Below are 8,647 nucleotides of genomic sequence, written 5' to 3'. Positions count from 1 at the left end.
TAACATTGACTCTATGTCACAAGATAAAACATTTAAAATCACATCACAATTGTAAAACCAAGTAAAAGACAAGAAATATATAATGACAAGATGTAGAGCAAATGATTAAAACACATAAATATCAAACCACGGGGAAAGCAAATCTTTGTGTGAGAAGGACAAAGAAAATGAATAGGAAATGATTAAATAGAAATTTCAGGAATCAAACAACCCAATAAATACAGGTCTACACTTGGCAATCTTTATACAATATGGATGATATTCAGTAATGGTGAACTTGGCACAATTAGTAAAGAAGGTAATAATGCGCAAGATTTCCATGGCCAACATGGTCTGAAATTAGGGAACTCCTTATCTTCTTCAAAAAATGCAGAAACTCACAGAAAAAATTGAGACTCAAAATAAGTGTCACTTCATCCGAGATCACGAAAGCATGCAGTCAAAAAACAAAATAAAAAATTGCAACTATGACCATGAAAACATCACCCATTATTTTTCAGTTATAATACATAATCTTTCTTGAAAATGCATTGCTATAACTATTTTCTATTATCAATTTTTTGTAGTATATCTTAACAAACATCCTACAGTTTGCTTACCTATGAATGGATTGTAAAAGAAAAACATCCAAGCACAGTACATGTTTATAGCAGAGTATATTAATATAGGCTTTGAAAATTTTTCTGCTATTATAAGTAAAAGAAAAAATCTAATCACACATATTTACTTCATGAATGCATTAAACATAAAGTAAAACAAGAATATGAAAATATAGAATGAAGAAATAAATACATGCAGAATTGCAAAAATTCATGAAATACCTAAGTTAAATGAGTCTGATACTACTCTTCGGCCAAGCAACAGTACTTTCATTGACTATGTCTTATGAGGTCAAATGACTTATTTACACTTCCTCAACTCGAACCTTCCAACAATCTCGTCCAAGTGGCATGTGGTGTACCTTTGCACTTGGGTAAGTTGATACAATCTTCCCTTCTGCTCCAATTGCTTCCTCATCGTACCCGTACCAATGCAATAGTTAAAACCTTGAATTTTCCAAATTTGCAGTACTTCCCCGGATACCACTTCCTTGTTGAGACTACAAATTCACAGTAAAATGAACATATTCCCTTTAAAATTAGTGTGCTATAGTCTAAATTTATATTAAACAAATAATAAATAATATAAGATACATAACCTGATGAATGAAAGCACGTGAACTCATGTCTTCTACATTCTTATTTTGACTTTGTAAAATAATTAAAAAAGTAAAATGTTATTCTACGTACTAAGTTATGTAAAGTTGTGTTATCATATTATATATAATGATAAAGTATATAACCTGAGATAAACTGAGAAGTGCTTCAACTTTTTCTTCTAGTGCCCCTACCCTTTCTAACTGTGTTTATAGTTGGCTTTCAAGTTCTCTCAATCGAGAATTGCTTTGAATTTGTCTATCGACTTTTGATGGCGTAACTCTAAATCCAAGTTCCCTTACTCTTCATGATGTTCAGGACCTAGAACTCGAGTAATAGCATCATCGTGAATAGAATCTTCTGCTTGTGTATCAGAAATAGATTTGTCACAATCTTTTATCCTTTTTTGCACTTATGAAACTTAAATTTTATACTAGCAAGTGATACATATAATAAGTTCAATTATTATTGACAGAATGTTGATATAATATACACACCAAAGTTTCGGCAACCGCTTCATTTATAGGTTTTCCATCCTTTCTAAGATGTTCATGAGTCCACACTTTAGTTCTTAACCCTTTTATGTCTAGATACTTTTTTCTACTATACAAATCAAGTAATTATACATACTAGCATTGGACATATGATAGAAACTTGATATAAAGTAAAAGGAATGAAAATAAATAAAAAAATTGTTACAGATAGGTACTGACAAATAAAGATAGTTTGTATGTGTACCAAATCGTGAGCCATATGTCGATAACCCTTTCAATACATAGTGTGTAAAAGCTTCTGATTGGTTCTCATTTTGTTGAACTTTTCACTTTTTTCCTATTAAAAAACCAAAAAAATTAAAAATAAAATTGAACGACAATAATCAAATATATTTTATGCTCAATATGAAATACAACTTACTTGAAAATCAATAGAAAAAATATCTTCTACAAACTTTTTTCATGTATCTTCAGAGTTTACATCCTTCGGTCTAAAAAGAGAAATAGCGCATGTTCTATTCACAAATGATACTGTTTGAATTCTAATTTCTTTCTCTCAATCTTGATTTGTATGTCCTCCAATACTTTCCCATACATTGAAATGTCATTTTTTGACATTTTTTGATGGAAATCACTCATATTAAACTCTTTGCTGTATTTTGTGCACCAATATAAGAAATGATATCATTAGGAAGGAAATAGTTATAACAAATAATATAAGAAATTAAAGTTATCATATTTGTAAATGTACTTGTATGAAAGTCCAAAGTTCCATTTTTTTCATGTTACATATCGGTTGTTAATCCTTAATTACAATAGACATATGTTCTCGTACCATGGCTCCAACTATGCTAGACAATTTATTAGAGTTAGTGCCAACTACTTGCTCGAATTCATTAAATTCAAGCTCCATCTTATGACTCCAATTTTCAGGAACTATTTTCACTTGGGTTGGACCTCTTTTCTTTTTTGGAGCATCTATAATATTTGTCGGTGACAAGTTTTGTTCATTAATAATTGGAGTTGATAGAGTATTTTCTGGTTTACTCAAAAGTCTTAGTCTTTTACTGGTCTCTCAAATTGCAACGGCAATTGCAGCTCTTCGACGTTTTAAACTCTTCGAAGCTTGCTTAGTTGACTTTAAGAATGCAACATGAAAACCAAATATAAATATAATTATTCTCAAAATTTAATAAATATCTTAAGAAGCATAAAAAAACACACTGACCTAAGCTTCGTCCATCTTATAAAGTATTTTATTTTCAGCTGATTTGAAACATCATTTTAGAGAGAACAGAAATCTGCAAATAAAAAGAGAGAGATTTACCAAACTAATTAATCATTATAACAAAAATATGCGGTAAAATTATCACATGTTAAAATAAACGTCAAAAGATTAATCAATACACCAAAAGCACTTTATCTACAAATATCAATTTAAAACATGTGTCATTTATAAGGATATTTACCAAACTAGTTAATATATGTATCACATAATATGCCTTTGACATTTATCTTTGCATAATTCTCATCCTCATCATGATTGTCTTCAAGTTGTGTTACTTCTAATGGAATAGTTGCCTTGTGAGAAGTTTCTTCTTCCATATATGTAATGTGTAAAAGTCTCTTGGTGACGCTTATAAAGCAAAATACCAATTAGATGTTTCACTTTCTCTAGAATAAAACACTTGTTTCGCCTGCAATGCCAAAATGAAATGATCGTCTATATCGCTCATTAAGATTAATCAAAGTGAATCCATCTTCCTTTTTTCGTTTCATTCATGATATTTGCCCAATCACATTTGAATATTGGAATATGAAATGCATTGTAATTAAGCACTATAACATCGTGCGGAACTCCATAATAAAGAACCTATCCAACAATATGTGCATTTATCTTTTACACTGGATCTACAAATGGTTGGTGCTTCAACTGAAATGCCATTGTTTTGTCGAGACTTTCTGCATTTTTAGTGTGCAATCAAAGGTCATTTATTACAAAACTAGAATATAACATGGATTGGTATCTAGGACCATGCGTAAGTCTCTTTAAAGTATTTGAAACATTGTCCAGCAACAGTTGACCTTTGATCTGCTTTTATCTTAAACATGTTAGGAATAGAAGAATAAACAACATAATTAAACACTATAAATTTCTTATATGTATGTCAACCTTATCATCCAGCCAAGCAGCAAAAGAGTATCTGTACGTGTTTCTTTTGCAATAAATTCTCATTTTCTTCAAGTCATTTGTCAAAACTCTTGAGTTCATCATATGCATTCTAAGTGAAAAATAAGATATAAAAAAAATTCATATGGTTGAAAAGCTTAAAATCTAACAAAGTAGTTATTTCACAAACATACTATACGTAGGGTGCCTCCTTTGTGCTATTTAGCAACATATAGCAATGGACAACTTTCAACATCTCATTTGGTAGTACAATTGGCATCTGTTTAGAAATTGTGTGCCCTACAACCAAGAAGTTACTCGCATATTCTTCATTGCATGCAGGCCTAGAGCCTATTTCAGATGCTTGTTTTATATACTTGCTACAAAACATCACATTTTCTTCAATAATGTATCGTTCAGTTATACGCCCTTCAGGCCATGCACGATTCATAACATATCCTTTCAATAATTTCATATACCTACACATTTACCAAAAACATCATAAAATATATAATCAAATTGAAAATAAATTTCACTTTTCAGAATAACCTAAAGGAATATTACCTCTCAAATGGATACATCCAGCGATATTGCACTGATCCACATAGAAGAACTTCTCTCCAAATATGAATTGTTAAATGAATCGTAATATCAAGGAAAGAAGGTGGAGACTACATTTCCAACATGCATAAAGTTTCAGAAAATGTCCTTTTGTTCAGAAAAGTTTAAAGGCCTTATAAAATAAAGGAGTTTTTGGAAACCAAAATCTTGGTGATATTGGACCTTTTGAACAATATGTAATAGGTAAACAAGTCAAGCTTCCTTTCTCACCTAGAATTCATAAATCCAAACAAATACTTAAATACTTGTATACTAATTTGTAGGGTCCTGCTTATGTGTGCACCCTATCTGGTTTTAAATATTATCTTCTTTTCATTGATTATTTCTCAAGGAAATTTTGGATTTTCTTGTTAAAATCAAAAAATAAAACTTTTTCTATTTTCAAATATTGGAAAACAAAAATTAAAAATAAAACTGATCATGAGATAAAATTTTTAAAAACTGATAGCGGTTTGGAATTCTGCAATTATAAGTTCAACAATTTCTGTAAAGAGTGTGGCATATTGAGACATTGAACTATTACCTATACTCCCAACAAAAATGGCATAGCTGAAAGAATGAACATAACTCTTTTAAATAAGGTGAGATGTATGCTTTTGAGTTCAGGATTGACTAAACTATTATGGGGTGAAGTTGTAAAAACTGCTACATATCTTATTAATAAAAGTCTTAGTGTCATGAATTTTGATATTCCTGAATCTATTTGGTCTAAAAATCTTGTTGATTACTCTCACCTAAAAATATTGGCTGTGTTGCATGTACTCATCAAAATATTGATAAATTAAAACCTATCTTCTTGGGTTATGGTGAAAATGTGAAAGGCTACATATTATAGGTTAAAAGTGAAAAAGGTTATAAGGTAATTGTTAGAAGAGATGTTGTTTTTTAATGAGTATATTATGCCAGGTTTAGAAGGAAATGAAAACAACTTGACCAAAAGGGATGTAAAAACTCCTATTCCTGCTATGACTGAAACTGGTCTCGATGAAAATATCATCTCAACTGAAATTAAAAATAATCAAGTCACTGATTTAATGATCAACCTGATCCTGAAACTCTTTCCCTTGATGAATATAAACTCACAAGAGATAATGAGAAAAGGCAGATCAAACCATCTGCTAGATTTGACTATGATGATTTTATTTCATTATTTACATATGAAGAACAACTTGAAAACGAATCAAACTCCTATGATGATGCCATTAATAGTAAAGATGCTAAAAATTGGATAGCTGTTATGGAAGATGAAATGTTTTCACTCCTTAAAAACAACACTTGGAACTTGGTTGAAAGCTTAAAAATCATAAACTAATTGATTTTAAGTGGATTTACAAAATAAAAGAATGGGAATCGAGAACTAAAAATGTGAGATATAAGGTTAAACTTGTAGGAAAAGGTTTTATACAAAAGGAGGGTATAGACTATAATGAAATTTTCTCCCATTTTGTTAAAAGTACCATTATTAGATGCATTCTTACTCTTGTTGCCCAATTTATATGGGAACTTGATCAGTTAGATGTTAAAACTGCTTTTGATGATGATTTAAAAGAAAAAATCCATATGAGATAGCCCATTGGTTTCATAAAAGGAAATTCTAAAGATGTAGTTTGTTTATTAAAGAAATCATTGTATAGCTTAAAATAAGTTCCAAGATAGTGGTACAAAAGATTTGATATTTTTGTCTTGAAACTTGATTTTTAAAGAAACAATTATGATATATGCCTATACTGTAGAGGTAAAGGTAGTACAATTTCTCTTTACTTAGTGCTTTATGTGGATTATATGCTACTTGCGAGTTGTGATAAATCTAAAATTGAGTACATCAAACAGAAACTTAAATCTGAATTTGAAATAAAGGATCTTGGGGTTGCCAAAAAGATCCTTGGTATGCAAATTTTTAGAATAAAGAAAAAGACATGTTATTTTTAAATCAATATGATTATGTAGTTAAGGTTTTGAAAAAATTTAATATGTTTCACTGCAAACCTGTGATCTTAACTTTTGCTAATCATTTTAAACTTTTATCCGAATTCTATCCAAAAACTGATGAGGAATTTGATAGAATGTAGAATTCCTTATGTTAATGTGATTGGATCTGTGACGTATTTGATGGTATATACCAGATCTGATCATGCTTTTAGCATTAGCATACTTAGTAGATTTATGAGTAACCCTAGGGAAGAATATTGAAATGTTTTAAAGTGGCTTCTAAGATATCTGAAAGTTACATCAAATTATGGTCTTGTGTTTAAAATGAATAAAAAAGGGGTGACTTTTAAGGGTTTTACTAATTGTGACTTTGTTGAAATAGAGATAATAGAAAATCAACCTTATCCTATTTCTTTACTTTATGTGGTATTGTAGTTAGTTTGAAATCTTAACTTCAAAAGATTGTAGCTTTGTCATGAACTGAAGCAGAATACATTGATGCCTCCAATGCCTTTAAAGAAGGTATAGGACTTGGTTTTGTTGATGAAAATGTAATCTTGTATTCTGATAATCAAAATGCCATACATTTGTGCAAAAACCCTATGTTTCATTATAGGACTAAACATATAGACATTAAATATCATTTTATTAAAGATATAATTTCAAAAGGAATTTTCAAGATTATTAGCAAAGGTGCTACTCAGTTTAACCCTTCAAATATAGGAATAAAGATAATACCTTTTAAACAAATTTTAGAACTGTTTGAAGATGTTATCTAGTGATACTTTGTAATGATCTACAGGTACTTCGAGCAAATAAAATATGAAAATGCTCGTATGCTCCTGGCTACACTATAACTTGAAAATTAAGGTAGCAAAGATAGAGATGGTTGAGACTCGAACTCGGTTTTGTTGCTCCCTAAATTTTCAAATTAAATCGTGTTTGTGGAAACACGCCTTTATTAGTGGAATGTTTCAACTAGATGGTGACCGTGGTCTAGCACATTAGAGGCTGAGATTATTTTACCACACATGCCGGTTCATTTGATAATTGAATCATCACTTTTGGCTTTTGAGATAGAGAGTTCTAGAGAGAGTTTTACTCTTGTTGGTTAGGGTTTCAATATGTTCTTTCTCTCTTGAACATCTCATTCGAGACTGTAGTCTATCTTTAGCCTTTTGATACTTGTATTGTCTTGACAAAAAATTGTAAGAACAAGAGGGTTCTTGTGCTGTAATTTTCTAAGAAGCTATATGAGGTTTCTTGTGTGATTCTCATCAGATCTATGGGTTTTATGAAAAAGAAAAGTCTCTAGAACCATATCTGTGTATTGGTTGAACTTTATAACCTTCATTGCAGGTTTTGAGGCTTTATAGTGCAACCGAGCAATATCAACTTTAATGGATGCTCGACAAGGGACTAGATGTCAAGAAGTCACCGAATCTCTGGGGTTTCAGCTAAAAAATTCTCTACGTTTAATCGTTAATTATTGTAAGTTTTATTTTCAGTTCTGTTATAGACCTATTGCATCTTGAGTTTAATATCATGTGTCTGGGCCCTTTTCACCATTACAATATTATTAACCCTCATACTAATTCTCAGACTATGGTCTAATGTCACATTGAAAGAAAAGAAAGCATATTCACGATTGCTGATTTACAGTATTTAACTATTTGTAATTTATAAATCTAATCAGTAATTAAGGCCACGAAATGGAAAGAACAAGACTTTAATTTAAAACATGAACTCATAATGGACGAGGAAATAGAGTCAATCATATTTATGGACGATTGATTTCCCTACAAATGTGGAGTAAATGATGGACAAGTGTACAATTGTTAGCAGGAGAAAATTCTAGTAAATATATATTGTGAATATATCTCATAACATACCCAGTAAAATTTTTAACAGATTTAGATGGTTAGATTAGCTTAAGTTAAGAGTTAAAACATTTGTTAAATATAATATTATTTGTCAATATATTTGACATGAAATTGGTACAATGAACGACCTACATCAGATTTAAATTAAATCATTATATCTTAAATAAAAATAAGACTTTGCATGCCAAATTTTGCTTGAGTATTCCTATTGTGCTCTTCAAAAGTTCGTCTAAAATTATACTAAAAGGAATAAAAGCATTTTGTTTAGTTCATTCTTGAATCGCTTTGGTACCTACCCACAATCCTAAAAATGAAAAAGGAGGGGGGGGGGGGGGGGGGGGGGGGGGGGGGGGG

The sequence above is a fragment of the Olea europaea genome, chromosome 19 (genome assembly GCF_002742605.1).
Source record: "Olea europaea var. sylvestris chromosome 19, O_europaea_v1, whole genome shotgun sequence".
NCBI lineage: Eukaryota > Viridiplantae > Streptophyta > Magnoliopsida > Lamiales > Oleaceae > Olea > Olea europaea.
Note: the sequence above shows the minus strand (reverse complement) of the source record.